A 20,742-nucleotide genomic window follows, 5' to 3' on the forward strand; every position below is an offset into this window, starting at 1 on the left:
ATCCATTCTCCGATCTCTATATAAAGACTAGCACGCCCTATTCCGGTGACAGCGTCGCTACAGAAGGACAACAACGCTACAAAGAGAAGGATCCCCAACATGACGAGCACCAGAGACAACACTCGCGTTTTGTGCTTGATGGCTCTCGTGGCCATGTCTACCACCATCATTTCCTGCCATGCAGCAGGTACCTACTCCCTTCATTCACAAATGTAACATATTATATATATTTTTATGCATACTACATATAGACTGAAATAAGTGAGCAAACATACTAAAATGCACCCATATACATTTAAATCAAAAAAAGTCATCATAGAATGCTTTTACCACGCTTGCCACATGGTGTATTTATTCTCTCTTTCGTGTGCAAAATGAATTACTTTCTTCAATCTAAATTCATCAAAATTCTAGCTTTATCAAAAAAACTTTATCAAAATTCTAGCTTTGTCCTAGGTTTAATCTTTTCAATTTTGATCAAGTTTATAGAGAAATATGCTAATATTTACGACATCAAATATATACTATGGATACATATTTTATGATGGAACTAATTTGGTGTTGTAGATGTTGAAATTTTCTCTATAGACTTGGTCAAACTTAAAGAAGTCTGACTTAAGATAAAGTTGGAATTATAACTATTTTCTGGAAGGAAGGAAGCACCCTGGTAATCGATTGCTATGCAATATAAATGCACTAACGTGGTTATCACTCCATTGTTCGTAGGTACAACAGGTCTAGGTATAACAAGCACTTTTACGAAATTGTGTGTAGCCGCAAAAGGTTGTGCGCCCCCAATCCAACCTAGTGGCAACGTTCCGTGCAAGGCTTATTGTGTAGGCCAAGGTTACAATAAGGATAAAAGCTATTGCTCACCAGATAATGGCGGCCTGTGCTGCTGCTAAAAGTAATGAATTACATGTATTGCCATGTGCTGGAAAGATATGGTGCACCGTTGAGAATATCTATCTATGCACATCGGAAATTACTTCACATGAAGAATAATCAATATATATATATACACTTCCGCTTCGATACACCCCCCGCCCCCTAAACACACGGCTGTGATTACCGTATACCCCTTTATAATGATGGGCATGATGCTTTGCCGCTCCACTACGCTGCTCTTTTATTAAAAAATAGCATAAAATTTATAAGAACAAACTAGGCCGAAGCGTAAGACCGGTCCATCGGCCCATCAATCTCGATCTCCCAAGAGAATGTTATGTGTTTTATGCGCACTTCTAAGGGCTCGAGTCTGTCAAAGCGACGGCCTGTGTATTTCCCTCATGTTAGGGTTTCGCTTCTCTCGCCGCCTCTGGCGACGTTGAGGTTTACCGTTCCTCGCGCCGGTGGAATCGGGGCCTGCTTCGCCGGGATCGGGGCAGCCCTGCGCTACCAAGTTTCGGGGGCTGGTCTTGCATCGCCGGGTCGCTAAGGTTTTTCCTTTTTCTCGGGGAGATCGGCTTGTCTACGGGTCTATTCGCGATGACAGGCAAGGGGAAATCGTCGGCGGATGGCCGCAAGGGCAAGGGCAATTTGGAGGAGATGATGAGAGAGCTGGCCCTCAAGGAAGACGATCTAGATGATGTGATCTTCGAGGATGATGATGCCCCAGCAGAGGAGGCGCTCCGCTGAATGATCTTAGCCCGAGTCCATATGGACAAGGGTTTCGACAACTATTGGTTTTTTAACAACATGAGATCAGCATGGGATCTTGCCAGGCCAGTCAAGATGAAAACCCTGGAGGAAAACCTTTTTCAGATGCAGTTTGATTGCTTGGGGGACTCGGAGCGAGTAACCCAGGGTGGCCCATGGCACTTCAGGGGGAATCCAGTCCTCATCGCCCCGTATGATGGATTCTCAAAACCATCTTCGATTGAGCTGTGGACGTTCGAGATATGGGCAAGGATCATCGAGCTTCCAATCGCCTACCCTGGGAAGGTTCAGGCGCTTGCATCAAAGATTGGGGAGTTTGTCGACTCCGAGCCTTCTTCTTTTGATTTCGAAGGAAACTTCTACAGAGTAAGAGTTAGATTGGACGTTCATCATCCGCTGAAGAAGGCTATATCCTTGATTCGGGGAGGACAGAGGGAAATTTTTGCGGTGAAGTTCGAGCGACTGCCAAACTGGTGTCAAGTTTGCGGCATGATGGGGCATGCGTTCAAAGAACATGGCGACGGGGTGCATCCCCCTTCTGCTCTTGTGTTCAAAAATCTAAGGGCTCCGGTGACCACTGCCTGGGGAATCCGGCGCCGAAGCAGGAACCAGCAGAATAGCTATCAGAACCAGAAGGAGGAGCATGTGGTGCATAATCCAGTGACAAGCCAGGAAGCAGAAGCTGCTGAAGGGATGGAGCTGGATAATATCAAGAAGCGCTCATCTGACCAGGTCATTGGCTCCCCGAACGCATTTCTGACGGGTCGGGAACTGGTACCGGTGTCGAAGCCAGGTGGGAGTACGGTGCCAATCAGCCCACCACCGAAGCAAGACCCAAAGCGCTCAAAACTCATGGGTCAGTCGGTGAAGATAGCAAGTTCAGGAGAAAAGGATGGGACAACTGGTACGGTGAAGAAGAACCCCACTGGGGGAAAGGGCTCGGATGCCAGATCGGCGGCCTCCGCGACGGAGGACCGCCGAACGCAATGAATCTTCTATGCTAGAACTGCCGGGGGATTGGCAACGCCCCGACAATTCAAGAGCTGCGCGAACTCGCGAATAAGTTTGCCCCTAGAGTGCTTTGTATAGTTGAAACCCAAATCAGTGGGGAGAGAGCTGAAAATTTAAAAAGTTCTTTAGGTTACGATTGTTCTTTTGCTGTTGATGCCTCCGGTAGGAGTGGAGGTTTGGCTGTTTTTTGGAATAATGAAATAAAAGTCGAGATTTTGGGTTTCTCTAAGTACCATATTGATGGCAAGGTTCTAGGTGTAGGAGATCAACCTTGGAGGCTCTCTTGTTGAAAGTGCAACTACCCTAGGTGATTTTGGTAATTCATAACAACATATAGCTCATTGAGCTAATGCTATTCCAAGATGATTATTTCAGAAAAGCTCAATGATTGGCATGGCATGGATGTGAAAGTGGAACCCTCAAAATGCTAAGGACAAAGGATTGGCTCAAGCTCAAAAGCTCAAGACTCTTCATTTTATATTTTAGTGATCCAAGATCACATTGAGTCTTTAGGAAAAGCCAATACTATCAAGGAGGGATGAGGTGTTGCTTAATGAGCCTCTTGCTTCATGTGCTTAGTGATATGCTCCAAAACCCTCAACTACTTTTCCCATATCCACATATGACCTAAACCCTAAGCCAAACTCGGTCCTACCGATTCTTTCTATCCGGCGCCACCGAGTTTCACTTGTCATAAGCCACTGCCAAACCCTAGCAATTCGGTTCTACCGATAGGGATCTCGGTCTCACCGAGATGGGATTGCAAACTCTCTGTTTCCCTTTTGTAACTTTTCGGTCTCATGAAAGAGCGACTCGGTCCCACTGAGATTGCAGTGTAAACTCTTTGTTTCATTTTTGTAACTTTTCGGTCTCACCGAAAGAGCAAATCGGTCCCACCGAGTTTACCTGACCAACTCTCTGGTTAGCTTATTACCAAACTCGGTCTCACCGAGTTTGTGTAATCGGTCTCACCAAGATTACGTTATGCCCAAACCCTAACCATATCGGTCCTACCGAGTTGCATGTCAGTCCCACCGAAAATCTCTAACGGTCACTAGGTTTACCTTTTCGGTCCGACAGAGTTTTTTGATTCGGTCCCACCGAGATTGGAAAACTGTGTGTAACGGTTGGATTTTGTGTGGAGGCTATATATACCCCTCCACCTCCTCTTCATTCGTGGAGAGAGCCATCAGAACACATACACAATTCCAACTCATATGTTCTGAGAGAGAACCACCTACTCATGTGTTGAGACCAAGATATTCCATTCCTACCATATGAATCTTGATGTCTAGCCTTCCCCAAGTTGCTTTCCACTCAAATCTTCTTTCCACCAGATCCAAATCCTATGAGAGAGAGTTGAGTGTTGGGGAGACTATCATTTGAAGCACAAGAGCAAGGAGTTCATTACCTACACACCATTTGTTACTTCTTGGAGAGTGGTGTCTCCTAGATTGGCTAGGTGTCACTTGGGAGCCTCTGACAAGATTGTGGAGTTGAACCAAGGAGTTTGTAAGGGCAAGGAGATCGCCTACTTCGTGAAGATCTACCGCTAGTGAGGCAAGTCCTTCGTGGGCGATGGCCATGGTGGGATAGACAAGGTTGCTTCTTCGTGGACCCTTCGTGGGTGGTTGCTTCTTCATGGACCCCTCGTGGGTGGAGCCCTCCGTGGAATCGCGCAACCATTACCCTTCATGGGTGGAGCCCTCCGTGGACTCGCGCAACCGTTACCCTTCGTGGGTTGAAGTCTCCATCAACGTGGATGTAGGATAGCACCACCTATCCGAACCACGGGAAAAACATCCGTGTCTCCAATTGCGTTTGAATTCTCCAAACCCTTCCCTTTACATTCTTGCAAGTTGCATGCTTTACTTTCCGCTGCCAATATACTCTTTGCATGCTTGCTTGAATTGTGTGATGATTGCTTGACTTGTCCTACAATAGCTAAAATCTGCCAAGAACTAAAATTGGGAAAAGATTAAGTTTTTATTTGGTCAAGTAGTCTAATCACCCCCCCTCTAGACATACTTTCGATCCTACAAGTGGTATCAGAGCTTTGGTCTCCATTTGCTTTGATCTCCATAGCTTTTGGTGGTCATAGCCTTGGTTTCACAACCTAGGAGAGTATGACATCTAGCGAGGGAAATTATCATCGTAGAGGTCCTTACTTTGATGGTACTAATTTTGCTAGTTGGAAGATAAAATGAAAATGCATATTCTTGGACATAACCCCGCCGTTTGGGCTATTGTGTGTGTTGGTTTGCAAGGTGAGTTCTTTGATGGGAAAGAACCAAACCGTGAAGCTACCGCGGATGAGTTGAAGATGTTGCAATACAATGCTCAAGCTTGTGATATTCTCTTCAACGGATTGTGCCCCGAAGAATTCAACAAAATCAGCCGTCTTGAGAATGCAAAGGAAATTTGGGACACTTTGATTGATATGCACGAAGGTACCGACTCCGTCAAGGAATCCAAGTTGGATGTGCTTCAAAGTCAACTTGACAAGTTCAAAATGAAGGATGCTGAAGGTGTCGCTGAAATGTACTCTAGGCTTGCTCTCATCACAAATGAGATTGCCGGCTTAGGAAGTGAAGAGATGACCGATAGATTCATCATCAAGAAGATTCTAAGAGCCTTGGATGGAAAATATGATACCGTGTGCACATTGATCCAAATGATGCCCAATTACAAAGATCTGAAGCCAACGGAGGTGATTGGAAGAATTGTTGCTCATGAGATGTCACTTAAGGATAAAGAGGAACTTCACAACAAATCAACTGGTGCCTACAAAGCCTCATGTGAAGCCCTACATCATCAAGTGAGAAACAAAACTTCAATGAAGAATTGAGCTTAATGGTGAAGAACTTCAACAAGTTCTACAAGAGTAGAAGCAAAGATAGAAGCTTCTAGTCAAGGTCCTACAATGACAAAAGATCTTCTAGTCGAGAGCGAAACTGCTACAGTTGTGGAAGACCCGGACACTATTCCAATGAGTGTTCGACTCCCTACAAGAGAAGAGAAGATTCTCCAAAAGAAGAAGCAAAGAATCACCACCAAGAGAGAGAAGGAGTAGAGATGATCGTTATGAACGAAGATACTCATGGAGAAGCAAGGATTTGGAAAGGAAGGAAAAATCATCAAGGAGCTACACAAAACGAAGACATCAAGCTCATGTTGGTGAATGGGTATCCGGCTCCGACTCCGACAGCCACTCCGAGAAAAGTTATCACTCCGACTCCGAAGATACTCAAGATGAAGGTGTTGCCGGTCTAGCACTTGTGTCAACCAACTCCTACGACATCATTGACTCACCAAATGAAGGAATTGGAAGATGCTTCATGACCAAAGGTCCTAAGGTAACACACCCCGAGTATGTTGATTTCAATAGTGATGAAGATGACTTGTTAGGTGATGATTTGCTTGTTGACAACTCTAGTGATGAATACTATGATGAAACATCAATTAATCATGCTAATCAAGATAAAACGAATGACAATGATAAGGAGAAGACTGAGGCTCTAACTAAAGAACTAAACACTCTTAAGTTAGCTCATGAAACTATCTTCGAAGATCATCGAGAACTTTTAAGAGCTCATGAGAAATTACGCTTTGAAAAGCTCAATCTTGAGCAAGAGCATGAGTTCTTAAAAGCAATCAATGATGATCTCCGCAAGAAAAGTTCTCCTTACATTTCCAAGCATTTACTCTTATCCACTTACATGCCTCAAGTCAAGTCTAGTAACAAGAACAAGAAAGATTCTTCCTCTAGCAGTAACAATGATCATGCTAAATCCAATATTGTTGCTTCTAGTAGTTCTCTTGATTCCACTAATGATTCTCTTAGCCAAGTTACACTTGAGCAAGAAAATAGCTTATTGAAGGGAATTATAGAGAAAGGAGTGTACAAAAGCCTTGCCGGGAGTAAGCAATTCGAGGAAATTGTGCGCAAGCAAGGAATGCACCGGAAGAATCAAGGTGTTGGTTTTGAACGAAAGTTCAATGCCAATGGAGTTGAGTGGGAAGAAGATCAATACCCCAAGACAAAGTTTGTTCCTCAACAAGAAAAGTATGATACTTCTTTCAAGGGGACACAAGCTCAAGATGATCTTCCACCACAAGACTACAAGCAAAAAGGCAAGGACAAGCTTCAAGAGGAAATTGATGCATTTGAAGAAGCCCCTAAGACCTTAGTCAAGTGGATTCCCAAGACTACTTCAAGTTCCACTTCATCAAGTACGACTACAACTCCAAGGATTCCCATCAAGATGGTGTGGATCCAAAAGAAGAAGAACTAGAGAGTTCTTGAGGGTGACTCCGCCAACATACTTCACTCTTATCATTTTGGCAAGAACAAGTGCAATCAACTTCCACATCTTGCACTAGTTCAAGGAGTCACAAACCCTCTTGTTGGTAAGACAAGGGACAAGGTAACCTAAAAGTTTTCATGGACATCATCTTGTGTGTGCATCACTCTATGTCTATGGATATCCTTGTTTGTTCCTTGTGGGACTAACCCATGTAGGTATTGAAAGTGCAATTCACTCAAATGGATAGCTCCAAGTGATCTACATCAACATTGAGCATCCACATCTTCAACATCTACATGAAGTCATTATCGACAAAACCCGAGGTTAGTTCATCCCTCTAAGGGGGGATATCACATCTAGGGGGAGCTTTACTCTAAGACTTGAGCTAAAGCAACTCTAAAGATGTGAACACAACAATGCTTTATGTAAAAGTGGTAACCCCACTTGAGCTTAAACGATGAGTATGACCTATGATCAAGTGTTCTCACTTGACTCCTAAGTCAATATACTCATATATAGATGACCTTGTCATTGCAAATTGCTTGGTAGATGCTAGAATTGGTTGTGCATGCCTTGTCACATATTTCATTTGCCATCTTATTGTGTGAGCATGCTGGTTGCATATTTTACTCATTCGAGGACATCCACTTGTTGTTTTGATTGTTCGGTTTTATTTCCTTTTGCCAAGTGGATGGACAAGAATGCCTAAGAACCTCCTCTAGCTATCTATGCTTTTCCCGTCTCAAACTCTATTCATGCTACATCACAAAATTTGATCAAGTCAGATTCGAACCACTCTGTGTGAGGAGCGCTCGGAGTCCCCGATTCGTCATAGACTTAAACTTCCAAAACCTCTTTATGATTCTCGGTCTGACCGATACCCTACTTTCGGTCCTACCGAGATCATTAAGTTGATATATGTTTTCGATCTCGGTGCAACCGACTTGAACCATTCGGTCACACTGAGTTGCAATAAATGTGTACAGTTTTGCATCTCGGTGCCACCGAGTCGTTCCACTCGGTCACACCGACAAGGTCGGGCTATATATAGTCACGGGCAAATTTTTTTTGGAAATTTCTCCGAACCCCTTCGCCCGCGCGATAGCCTGCTCTGCCAACTTGGTCTCCGAATCATCTCCTCGCCGCCAGCCGCCTCCAGTCGCTAGTCTCCATCGCCGTCAATGGAATTCTACCCCGCTGTTGCCGCCGTAGCGAGTCTCCGCCGAACTAGGGTATGGGCTCGATCTTTGTGCTATTCCCCAATCTGATTCTTAGCACATTGTGATCGTCATGATTCTTGCCACGATTGAAACACTCCTGTCCAGTCAATGCGTTCGTAGATTAGTTTTGATTCGAAAATTTTAGGGTTAGGTTTCCGCCGAAACCATCTCGGACCCACCGAGTTGAAAAACTCGGTCCCACCGATTTGGCTTATGCCATTGCACAAGTGAGACTCGGTCTGACCGAGAATTACTTATCGGTGTGACCGATTTTGGAACTCTTTGAAACCCTAGCAGTCTCGGTGCCACCGAACTGTGACTCGGTCTGACCGAGTTCACTAGTTTAGGTTCCAAAACTGCTTCGGTATCACCGAGTTTAAAAATCGGTAGATCCGAGATGATTTCAGTGGGAAACTAAAACTAAGTTTTTGAGTCATTCTTTTGCAAAAATCTCTGCATTTTGTGATGCTCATCCACTCTATCTCATCTATAACCTATTCAGAGGGTCAGCAGTCAGAGTTTTTAACATGTCTGATCAGAGTGACAACCAGAACTTGTCAGAGCAGCAAGTGCAGATGAGTGAGGGCACTAGGCCCTCCAGCTCTTCAGATGATGGCAGCAGAAGTACCCCAAGCAATTTGCCAAAAGTTTCCACCAGACAGAGGAAGAAGAGAACTTTAGATACTGAGGATGAAGATTATGTGGCAGAGGAAGAGGAAGCAACTTCCAAGAGAATTGAGCCAGCTCAGGGCACAAAGCCAGGGTTAAAGATCAAAAGGCCAGCAGGCAGGCATCCTATGCCAAAGGCCAGAGCTTCAATCAAGATTTCTGAGAAGCCCACTCCCATAGAGCCAGTTGCTGCTGAAGGCAAGAAAAGGAAGGAAAGGGTGAAGAAGACCGTAGCCAGAGTGCTTGGAAAGGCTTCCATCATGGAAGAAGAGGAAGAAGAAGAGGTTGCTGCACCAGCACCTAAGGCACCCAAGCTAATGGGTGATGCTATCAAATCAGGGGCTACTGCATCTAAGCCCAAGGAAGCACCCAAGGCTGCATCAAAGGTCAAGACAACACCAAAGAGGAATACAAGAAGCATCCCAGCTGCTGAGAAGAACAAGGCCCCAGTGCCTGAAGCTGCTGAAGAAGATGATGAAGAGCAAGTTCTCAGAAAACTCAAGCCCAAGATCCCAGACCACAACGATGCTCATCCTGTGGCCAAGGATATGAAGCTCAGGAGAGACTCAGGGCTGAGGAAGTGGAGAGAAGAAGACCCATGTGCTTCAAGGAGAAGAACTGCTGTGGATTACAGATTTCACACCAAGGAACATCAGGACTTCTATGAGACAGTGCTGCTTGATAAGAAGCCAATAGTCTGTGATATGAGATGGGTTGACTGGCAATACATCAAGGACAATGAAGAACACTACCCTGGAGTGTATGACAGCTTCAATGCTTGTGGAGTAGTAGACTTTGTTGGGCAGAAGCTCACAAAGTGGAACGAGGAGCTTATCATGCAGTTCTACTCCACAACACATTTTTATCCAGATGGGAGGATTGTATGGATGTCAGAAGGAACCAGATATCAGTCAACAGTTGCTGAGTGGGCACAACTCATTAATGCCCCAGAGGAGCAAGCATATGACTTGGACATTTATGCCAAGAAGAAGATGGACCACAACTCTATGTCCAATATGTACAAGGAAATTCCAAACGAGGCTCTTGAAACTTTCAAATTTGGCTCAGTGCACTATCTTCTGTCAGGGATGCCAACTATCAATTGGATACTGAGGCACACCTTGTTGCCCAAGTCTGGAGATCACAAGATCATCAGAGGCCATGCAATAAATTTGCTTCATATATTTGATATGCCACAGAAGTTAAAGGTGATGAGCCTCATGGTAGAGACCATCAAGAGGACTGCAGCAGACCAGAAGAGGAGTTGTGGATATGCCCCACAGATTCAGGAGCTCATCAACTCAAAGATGGGCACAGGCATATACTTACTGGACAAGGAACACCTGCCCATCTGTCCAGATTTTGAAGATAATCAAGTGGTCATGACTGAGAATGAACTATCATCTGCACAAGCACAAGCAAAGAAGGAGAAGGCAAGGAAGGAGAAAGCTGCCAAGATGCCAACTCAAGAGGAGGCATCTGAGTATTTCTTGAAAACCAAACAAGAGCAGCTTGGTTACTTGATTGCATCCACACTGAGGATTGAGCAAGGACTGGCCACCCTCACTCAGAATCAGCAGAGCCTAGAGAGAATCGTGGAACAAAAGTTCTATGACTTGGATGTCAAAGTAACAGAGATTCAGTCTGCAGTGGAACAACTTCAGGATGACATGCAGGAGAGGAGAGGCAAGACTACAACTGATGCATTTGCCAGAGCGCCAAGAGCTCAGAGATCATATGCAGTGCCAGTTGCTGACCCCAGAGCCACCACGTCTGCACCAGCTACAGCCTTAGTTCCACCAGCTCCAGCGTCCACTTCAGCCTTAACTCCAACCACGTCTACAGAAGGCTTCGTCCTTGGAGTGCTCCGGACTCCACCACCACCTGAAGATCAAGCCTGAGTGCCGACTTAGCACCATGCATTTTCTAGGAACTTTTTGGTAACTTGTTGCCAAAGGGGGAGAAAATGTATAGATCATAGGCTTCGAGAGAGAGAGTGTTGCTTTTTTCTCTCTTGCTTTATTTGGTGGTTTTTCTAACTTTGTTTGCTTTTGAGTGCTTGAGATACTATGTCATTGCTCGTGAGACATTGATGATCATGTGTTTGATCATAAGCTACACTTATGCATGCTTGATATATCTTATCTATCTTATGTGATCATTCACTATTCTTGGTGATGAGTGCATGTATTTCATTCTTATCGTTTTAAGCGCTCCACCAAGATGTATGTGACATGGAAGAGTAACCCATGACTCTAACTCTTTGTGCATTTGCAGTCCAAAGCAAATTTTAAATATGCACAAATTTAGGGGGAGCTCTCACTTGTCACATACTTATCAAAGCGACGATATATTTCATGCTTATTATCATTTGTCCAAGCTTTGATCTATATGTTATCATCAATTACCAAAAAGGGGGAGATTGAAAGTGCAACTATCCCTAGGTGGTTTTGGTAATTCATAACAACATATAGCTCATTGAGCTAATGCTATTCCAAGATGATTATTTCAGGAAAGCTCAATGATTGGCATGGCATGGATGTGAAAGTGGAACCCTCAAAATGCTAAGGACAAAGGATTGGCTCAAGCTCAAAAGCTCAAGACTCTTCATTTTATATTTTAGTGACCCAAGATCACATTGAGTCTTTAGGAAAAGCCAATACTATCAAGGAGGGATGAGGTGTTGCTTAATGAGCCTCTTGCTTCATGTGCTTAGTGATATGCTCCAAAACCCTCAACTACTTTCCCCATATACACATATGACCTAAACCCTAAGCCAAACTCGGTCCTACCGATTCTTTCTATCCGGCGCCACTGAGTTTCACTTGTCATAAGCCACTGCCAAACCCTAGCAATTCGGTTCTACCGATAGGGATCTCGGTCTCAACGAGATGGGATTGCAAACTCTCTGTTTCCCTTTCGTAACTTTTCGGTCTCACCGAAAGAGCGAATCGGTCCCACCGAGATTGCAGTGTAAACTCTTTGTTTCCTTTTTGTAACTTTTCGGTCTCACCGAAAGAGCAAATTGGTCCCATCGAGTTTACCTGACCAACTCTCTGGTTAGCTTATTACCAAACTCGGTCTCACCGAGTTTGTGTAATCGGTCTCACCGAGATTACGTTATGCCCAAACCCTAACCATATTGGTCCTACCGAGTTGCATGTCAGTCCCACCGAAAATCTCTGACGTTCACTAGGTTTACCTTTTTGGTCCGACCGAGTTTTTTGATTCGGTCCCACCGAGATTGGAAAACTGTATGTAACGGTTGGATTTTGTGTGGAGGCTATATATACCCCTCCACCTCCTCTTCATTCATGGAGAGAGCCATCAGAACACATACACAATTCCAACTCATATGTTCTGAGAGAGAACCACCTACTCATGTGTTGAGACCAAGATATTCCATTCCTACCGTATGAATCTTGATCTCTAGCCTTCCCCAAGTTGCTTTCCACTCAAATCTTCTTTCCACCAGATCCAAATCCTATGAGAGAGAGAGTTGAGTGTTGGGGAGACTATCATTTGAAGCACAAGAGCAAGGAGTTCATTACCTACACACCATTTGTTACTTCTTGGAGAGTGGTGTCTCCTAGATTGGCTAGGTGTCACTTGGGAGCCTCCGACAAGATTGTGGAGTTGAACCAAGGAGTTTGCAAGGGCAAGGAGATCGCCTACTTCGTGAAGATCTACCGCTAGTGAGGCAAGTCCTTCGTGGGCGATGGCCATGGTGGGATAGACAAGGTTGCTTCTTCGTGGACCCTTCGTGGGTGGTTGCTTCTTCATGGACCCCTCGTGGGTGGAGCCCTCCGTGGACTCGTGCAACCATTACCCTTCGTGGGTGAAGCCCTCCATGGACTCGCGCAACCGTTACCCTTCGTGGGTTGAAGTCTCCATCAACGTGGATGTAGGATAGCACCACCTATCCGAACCACGGGAAAAACATCCGTGTCTCCAATTGCGTTTGAATTCTCCAAACCCTTCCCTTTACATTCTTGCAAGTTGCATGCTTTACTTTCCGCTGCCAATATACTCTTTGCATGCTTGCTTGAATTGTGTGATGATTGCTTGACTTGTCCTACAATAGCTAAAATCTGTCAAGAACTAAAAATGGGAAAATGTTAAGTTTTTATTTGGTCAAGTAGTCTAATCACCCCCCCTCTAGACATACTTTCGATCCTACACTTGTTTCTATGGTGAAGCTCAGACCCATCTTCGCTATCATACTTGGAACACGATGAAAAATTTGTCCACTCTCCAAGATTTGCCGTGGGTGTGCATAGGTGATTTCAATGAGGTATTGAAGCATGAGGAACATGATGGCATTGGGTCAAGGAGCCAATCACAGATTCAGGGCTTCAGAGATGCGGTTGATGTTTGTGATCTAATTGACCTTGGATACAAAGGCATGAAGTGGACGTATGAGAAAAAAGTAACAGGTGGCTCGTACACACGAGTCAGGCTAGACAGGGCTTTGGGATCAGTGGACTGGTGCAGATTGTTCCCACTGGCGGCTGTACAACATATCATATCTGCGACCTTGAATCATTCTGCCATCTTGCTACAGCTAACCCAGCCAATCAAGGGATCGAAGAAGCCGAAGCAATTCAGGTACGAGGTGATGTGGGACACTCATCCAGAGTTGAAGCCGACGGTGGCTGCAGCCTGGGAGAGCAATGGTCATAATCTAACGACGGGTGAAGTTCGCACAAAACTCGAGGCCCTAGCAAGTAGTCTCGGCGACTGGTCAAGATCAACCTTTGGAAGCGTCCGAGGAGAAATACGAAGCCTAAAGTAAGAACTAGATCGCCTTCGGAGTGATGTCATGAGGGTTGGACCTTCCAATGCAGAGATCAAAATCAATGACCATTTAATTGAGCTATATCTGCGAGAAGAATTGATGTGGAGACAGCGGTCCCGGGTCCAATGGCTATTTGTGGGGGATCGTAACTCTCGTTTCTTCCACATGCGTGCTTCCATGCGGAGAAGAAAGAACCTGATAAAAGCCTTACAAAAACCAGATGGAGACATGACCACGGAACTAACGGAGATGCAGCAGATGGCTTTGGATTTTTACAAACAATTATACACTTCAGAGGGAGTTGAGGGGATGCAGGACGTTCTGCAGCACGTGCCTACGAAGGTTACTGCCGAGATGAATGCAGCTTTGTTGGCTCTGTACGAGGCGAAGGAGGTCAAAAGCGCTCTCTTTCAGATGTTTCCCACTAAAGCTCCTGGTCCAGACGGGTTCCCAGCTCATTTTTTTCAGAGGCACTGGGATGTGTGTGGAGAAGCAGTTACAAGGGCAGTGCTGACCATTGTTAGGGGTGATGAGAGTCCCGCTTGTTTGAACGATACCCTCCTTGTCCTTACTCCAAAGGTATCTAATCCAACCTTGCTAACTCAGTTCCGGCCCATAAGCTTATGTAACGTGTTTTACAAGATCGCTTCGAAAGTGCTAGCAAATCGCCTCAAGCTAATTCTTCTGGAGATCATATCGGAGGAGCAGTCGGTGTTTGTACCGGGGAGGCTTCTAACGGATAATATAATCTCAGCTTACGAATGCTTACATCTTATGAAGAGGAACAGGTCAAAGAATAACAGTTTTGCAGCTTTGAAACTTGATATGATGAAGGCATACGATCGTGTGGAGTGGACCTATCTGAGATCGATCATGGAGAAGTTGGGTTTTGTGGCACCATGGGTGTCTGTTGTGATGAATATGGTCAGCTTAGTATCGTTTTCAGTAATGTTTAATGGTGTGAAGTCAGAAGTTTTTCATCCTACAAGGGGAATTCGACAGGGAGATCCAATCTCTCCATACCTTTTCTTGTTAGCAGCAGAGGGCCTTTCGTGCCTATTAAAATCCCAGAACCAATCATCCCAGCTCAGCGGCATTAAGGTGGCATCGTCGGCGCCGGCGGTGAACCACCTTTTGTTCGCGGATGATAGCCTGCTGTTTTTCAGGGCAAGTGTTGATGGAGCGGAAGCAGTATCAAACCTGTTGGACAAATATTGTTTGTCTTCTGGTCAGCGGATAAACAAGGACAAATCTTCCATATTCTTTAGCAAGGGCTGTCCAGAAATAGTTCGTGCTACGGTGAAAGGCAACTTGCAGGTTCCTAATGAATCTCTAAGTGACAGATATTTGGGTATGCCAACGGATGTGGGTCTTTCAAAGAAGGGTACTTTCAAATATTTGAGTGACAGAGTTTGGGACAAGGTAAAGGGATGAATGAGCAAGTGCCTGTCAGCGGGTGGGAAAGATGTGTTAATTAAATCTGTAGCCCAAGCCATCCCGGTGTTCTCAATGTCATGTTTTAAACTCCCAAGAGGCTTGTGTGACCATATCAAATCCATCATCAGGAAATTTTGGTGGGGCTGCAAGCAAGGAGAACGCAAGCCGGCTTGGGTTTCATGGGATGTGATGACACGCCCGAAACATTTAGGCGGGCTGGGCTTCAGGGACCTTGAGATTTTCAATTTAGCTTTATTGGCTCGCCAAGCTTGGAGACTCTTACAACAACCAGAGAGCTTGAGTGCGAGAATTTTGAAGGCTGCATACTACCCCAACAATACGGTCCTAGACGCGGAGGTGGGGTCAAAACCATCTCAGATTTGGCGAGCTATACTTGAAGGACAGGATTTGTTGAAACAGGGGCTCATCCGACGGATTGGCAATGGTCAAACTACGGAGATATGGAGCGACAACTGGATACCGAAGGAGATGACGCCACGGCCCATCACATCACTAGTTGCTCAGCCTCCTAGGTATGTGTCGGAGTTGCTCTCCCCGGCGACAGCCTCCTGGAACGAGACCACAGTCCGGTCAGTGTTCTTGCCCATAGACGTTGATGCTATCTTGAAAATCCTGGTTTGTACATGCAATGTTGAGGACTTTTGGGCATGGTACCTGGACAAGAAAGGCAAGTTCAGTGTTAGTTCAGCGTATAAGTTTTTTCTTAAGACAAAATGCAGAGGGAGGAGTGGCTGAACAGAAATAGCGGTTCATCTCACACCGAGAAAGACGAAAAAGCTTGGACATCCTTGTGGAGACTTAAAATCCCGTCGAAGGTGAGGATCTTTCTTTGGAGGCTAGCTCATCACTCACTCCCCACAACTGATGTCTTGAAGAGAAGAAATATGTCAGATAGAGATGTGTGCCCGCTTTGTGGCTGCGAGGACTCATGGAGACATGCGTTGGTAGCATGCACGATTTCCCGATGCGTGTGGGCACTGTTGGACGAAAATTTGGTGTCTCTCATGGCTAAGAACGAGGAATCCAACGCAAGAATTTGGTTATTTGATCTTAATGAGAAACTGGACCATGCTAGTTTCACAAGGATGGTCATCACGCTATGGTCAATATGGTATGCTAGGAGGAAGGCTATTTATGAATCCATATTTCAGAGCCCCCATCATACAACATCCTTTATCAATAATTACATTGACGAGTTGGAGCACAATGTTGCTGGTCGAGTGCAGCAACATACTGTTGCTACACCACCACAACCGAACAGGTGGCTTCCTCCACCAAGTGGCATCGCGAAGATTAATGTTGATGGGGCTGTGGTACGATCGCGGAGAGGAGGCGCAGTTACTGCCCTTTGCCGCGACCATGAGGGGCACTATTTGGGCTCTTCAGCGATGGTTTACCATGGGATCACGGACCCCCTAACCTTGGAGACGTTTGCATGCCGTGAGGCTCTTGCTTTAGCGGATGACCTGGGACAGCAGAGAATTTGCGTGGCAGCGGACTGCCAAGAGGCGGTTAATGATATCAATGGTGGAACAGGAGGCCCCAATGCTGCGTTGGTACATGAAATAATGAACCATTGTAATAGTTTTATAACTTGCACTTTTGTTTTCGAGCGTAGGAACTTCAATTTTGAAGCTCACCATCTCGCCAAGTTTGCTTGTAATCTACATATAGGTAGACATGTTTGGTTGGGCATCCCCCATGACCCAAATCTTGTACCTATGACAATTAAAAAAAGGGCAACCTGGTGCATGTAGCTCCCGCTTGCGCAGGGTCCAGGGAAGGGTCCGACCACTTTGGGTCTATAGTACGCAGCCTTTCCCTACATACTTCTGAATAAATAAATCAGGCGAGATTTCTCAAAAAAAAACTTCTAAGGGCTCGATCTACTGACCTCTCGAATAAAGCTTGTAAAAAACTTGGGGCGACCAACTAGACAGTAGTTTATGGTTAGAGAAAGTGAAATAACCTTTATGACTTCATCATTCTATAAGTATATAAAATTATCAATAGTAGGATTCCTATCATTTGTGGAGATATTTTCTAAAATGCCAAAACTCCTCCATTCACTTGAGGCAGGTGAGGAAAGCCAAACCTTTGCTTTTTCGAAGCGTTTCATCAAAATACTTTGAAAAAAATCTATATTAAAGCAATTAAAAAGAACACCTCAAAATACTTTTTATGCACGCAACCTGCCATAGATGACAACTTGATCCAGTCGGACATTTTTCTCTAACAAGATAGGGCCAACTTAGATTTTGACACAGGGACCTCGATTTTGATGGACTGGCCCTGGAACACACGAACACTCCCAGCTCCAAGGAGGAACAACATTTGCGAAATTGAAAAATGTTCATCGATTAGAATAAAAGTTCACGAATTTGAAGAAAACAAAAAAGTTCATTGATTTGAAAACAAGTTCACGAATTTGAAAAAAATTCCACAAATTAAATTTCCCACGCACACGCAAGATCATGGTGATGCATACCAATGAGAGGGAAGAGTATCGTCCACATACCCTCGTAGACCGTAAGCGGAAGCATTATGAGAACACGGTTGATGTAGTCGAACGTCTTCACGATCCAACTGATCCAATTACCGAACGCACGGCACCTCCGAGTTCAGCACACGTTCAGCTCGATGATGTCCCACGAACTCCGATCCAGCAGAGCTTCACGGGAGAGTTACGTCAGCACGACGGCGTGATGATGGTGATGATGTTGCTACCGACGCAGGGCTTCACCTAAGCATCGCTACGATATGATCGAGGTGAATTATGGTGGAGGGAGGCACCGCACACGTCTTGGATCAATGAACTTGTGTGTTCTAGGGTGCCCCTACCACCGTATATAAAGGAGCAAGGGGGGGAGGCTGGCCGGCCCCTGTAGGGCGCGCCAGGAGGAGTCCTCCTCCTAGTAGGAGTAGGACTCCCCTTTCCTACTCCTATTAGGAGGAGGAAAGGAAGGAGAGAGGGAGAAGGAAGGAGAGGGAGGAAAGGAGGAAAGGGGGCCCGCCCCTAGTCCAATTCGGTTTGGGCTAGGGGGGCCGCGCGCCCTGCCTCCTCTCTTCCACCACTTGGCCCATGAGGCCCAATACTTCTTCCCCGTATTCCCGTAACTCCCGGGTACTCCGAAAAATACCTGAATCACTCGGAACCTTTCCGATGTCCGAATATAGTCGTCCAATATATCGATCTTTACGTCTCGACCATTTCGAGACTCCTCGTCATGTCCCCGATCTCATCCAGGACTCCGAACTACCTTCGGTACATCAAATCACATAAACTCATATTACCGATCGTCACCGAACGTTAAGCGTGCGGACCCTACGGGTTCGAGAACTATGTAGACATGACCGAGACATGTCTCTGGTCAATAACCAATAGCGGAACCTGAATGTTCATATTGGCTCCTACATATTCTACGAAGATCTTTATCGGTCAAATCGCATAACAACATACTTTGTTCCCTTTGTCATCGGTATGTTACTTGCCCGAGATTCGATTGTCGGTATCTCAATACCTAGTTCAATCTCGTTACCGGCAAGTCTCTTTACTCATTCCGTAATGCACTATCCTGCAACTAACTCATTAGTTGCATTGCTTGCAAGGCTTATAGTGATGTGCATTACCGAGAGGGCCCAGAGGCACCTCTCCGACAATCGGTGTGACAAATCCTAATCTCAATCTATGCCAACTCAACAAGTACCATCGGAGACACCTGTAGAGCACATTTATAATCACCCAGTTACGTTGTGACGTTTGGTAGCACACAAAGTGTTCCTCTGGTAATCGGGAGTTGCATAATCTCATAGTCATAGGAACATGTATAAGTCATGAAGAAAGCAATAGCAGTAAACTAAAACGATCAAGTGCTAAGCTAACGGAATGGGTTAAGTCAATCACATCATTCTCCTAATGATGTGATCCTGTTTATCAAATGACAACTCATGTCCATGGTTAGGAAACATAACCATCTTTGATCAACGAGCTAGTCAAGTAGAGGCATACTAGTGACACTCTGTTTGTTTATGTATTCACACATGTACTAAGTTTCCGGATAATACAATTCTAGCATGAATAATAAACATTTATCATAATATAAGGAAATAAATAATAACTTTATTATTCCCTCTAGGGCATATTTCCTTGACTAGGCCGCTATGTCGCGCCAAGTGCGTGTCCAGGCGCCGGCACCGCCTTATCTCCGACCCCCACCACCGCAGGAGGCTCCCCCAGACCCTCGCCGGCGTCTTCTACCTCACTAGGGACGAGTGGCACCCCCCCAGGAGGTCCGCCATTTCGCCAGCCTCCTTCCGGAGCTGGGACGCGGGGCTCTCGTCCACCCCTCCCTCTCCTTCCCGCCTTGCTACGAGTGCTGCAAGCTGGCGGACTCCTGCAACGACCTCCTCCTTGTTGGGGAACGTAGCATGCAATTTCAAAAAATTTCTTATGCTCACACAAGATCTATCTAGGAGATGCATAGCAACGAGAGGGGGAGAGTGTGTCCACGTACCCTCGTAGACCGAAAGCGGAAGCGTTAGCTTAACACGGTTGATGTAGTCGAACGTCTTCTCGATCCAAACGATCAAGCACCGACGTACGGCACCTTCGAGTTTTTCACACATTCAGCTTGATGACATCCCTTGAACTCTTGATCTAGCAAAGTGTCGAGGGAGAGTTCCGTCAGCACGACGGCGTGGTGACGACGATGGTGAAGTGATCCGCGCAGGGCTTCGCCTAAGCACTACGTGAATATGACTGGAGGCGTAAACTGTGGAGGGGAGCACCGCACACGACTTGGAACAATTGATGCGTGTTAGAGGCGCCCCCAGCCCCCGTATATAAAGGAGGGAGAGGGGAGGAGGCCGGCCCTAGGCGCGCCCCAAGTAGGAGGAGTCCTACTTGGGCTCCTAGTAGGATTTGGCCCCCTTCCTTTTATCAGAGGGGGAAAGGGGGAAGGAGAGAGAGGGAGAAGGAAAGGGGGGCACCGCCCCCTCCCCTAATCCAATTCGGACTCCTCCCTTGTGGGTGGCGTGCTACCCCTACGTGGGCTGGTGTGCCTCCCTCCTATGCCCATATGGCCCATATCTTCCCCCGGGGGGTTTCAGTAACCCCCCGGTACACCGATATGTACCCGATACATTCCGAAACACTTTCGGTGTCCGAATACTATCATCCAATATATCAATCTTTACCTCTCGACCATTTTGAGACTCCTCGTCATGTCCGTGATCTCATCTGGGACTCCAAACAAAATTCGGTCACCAAATCACATAACTCATATAATACAAAATTGTCATCGAACGTCAAGCATGCGGACCCTACGGGTTCGAGAACTATGTAGACATGACCGAGACACCTCTCCGATCAATAACCAATAGCGGAACCATGATGCTCATATTGGTTCCTACATATTCTATGAAGATCTTTATCGGTCAAACCATAATGACAATATACGTCATTCCCTTTGTCATCGGTATGTTACTTGCCCGAGATTCGCTCGTCGGTATCTTCATACCTAGTTCAATCTCGTTACCGGTCTCTTTACTTGTTCTATAATGCATCATCCCGCAACTAACTCATGAGTCACATTGCTTGCAAGGCTTATCATGATGTGCA

The sequence above is a fragment of the Triticum dicoccoides genome, chromosome 6A (assembly GCF_002162155.2).
Source record: "Triticum dicoccoides isolate Atlit2015 ecotype Zavitan chromosome 6A, WEW_v2.0, whole genome shotgun sequence".
Classification (NCBI taxonomy): Eukaryota; Viridiplantae; Streptophyta; class Magnoliopsida; order Poales; family Poaceae; genus Triticum; species Triticum dicoccoides.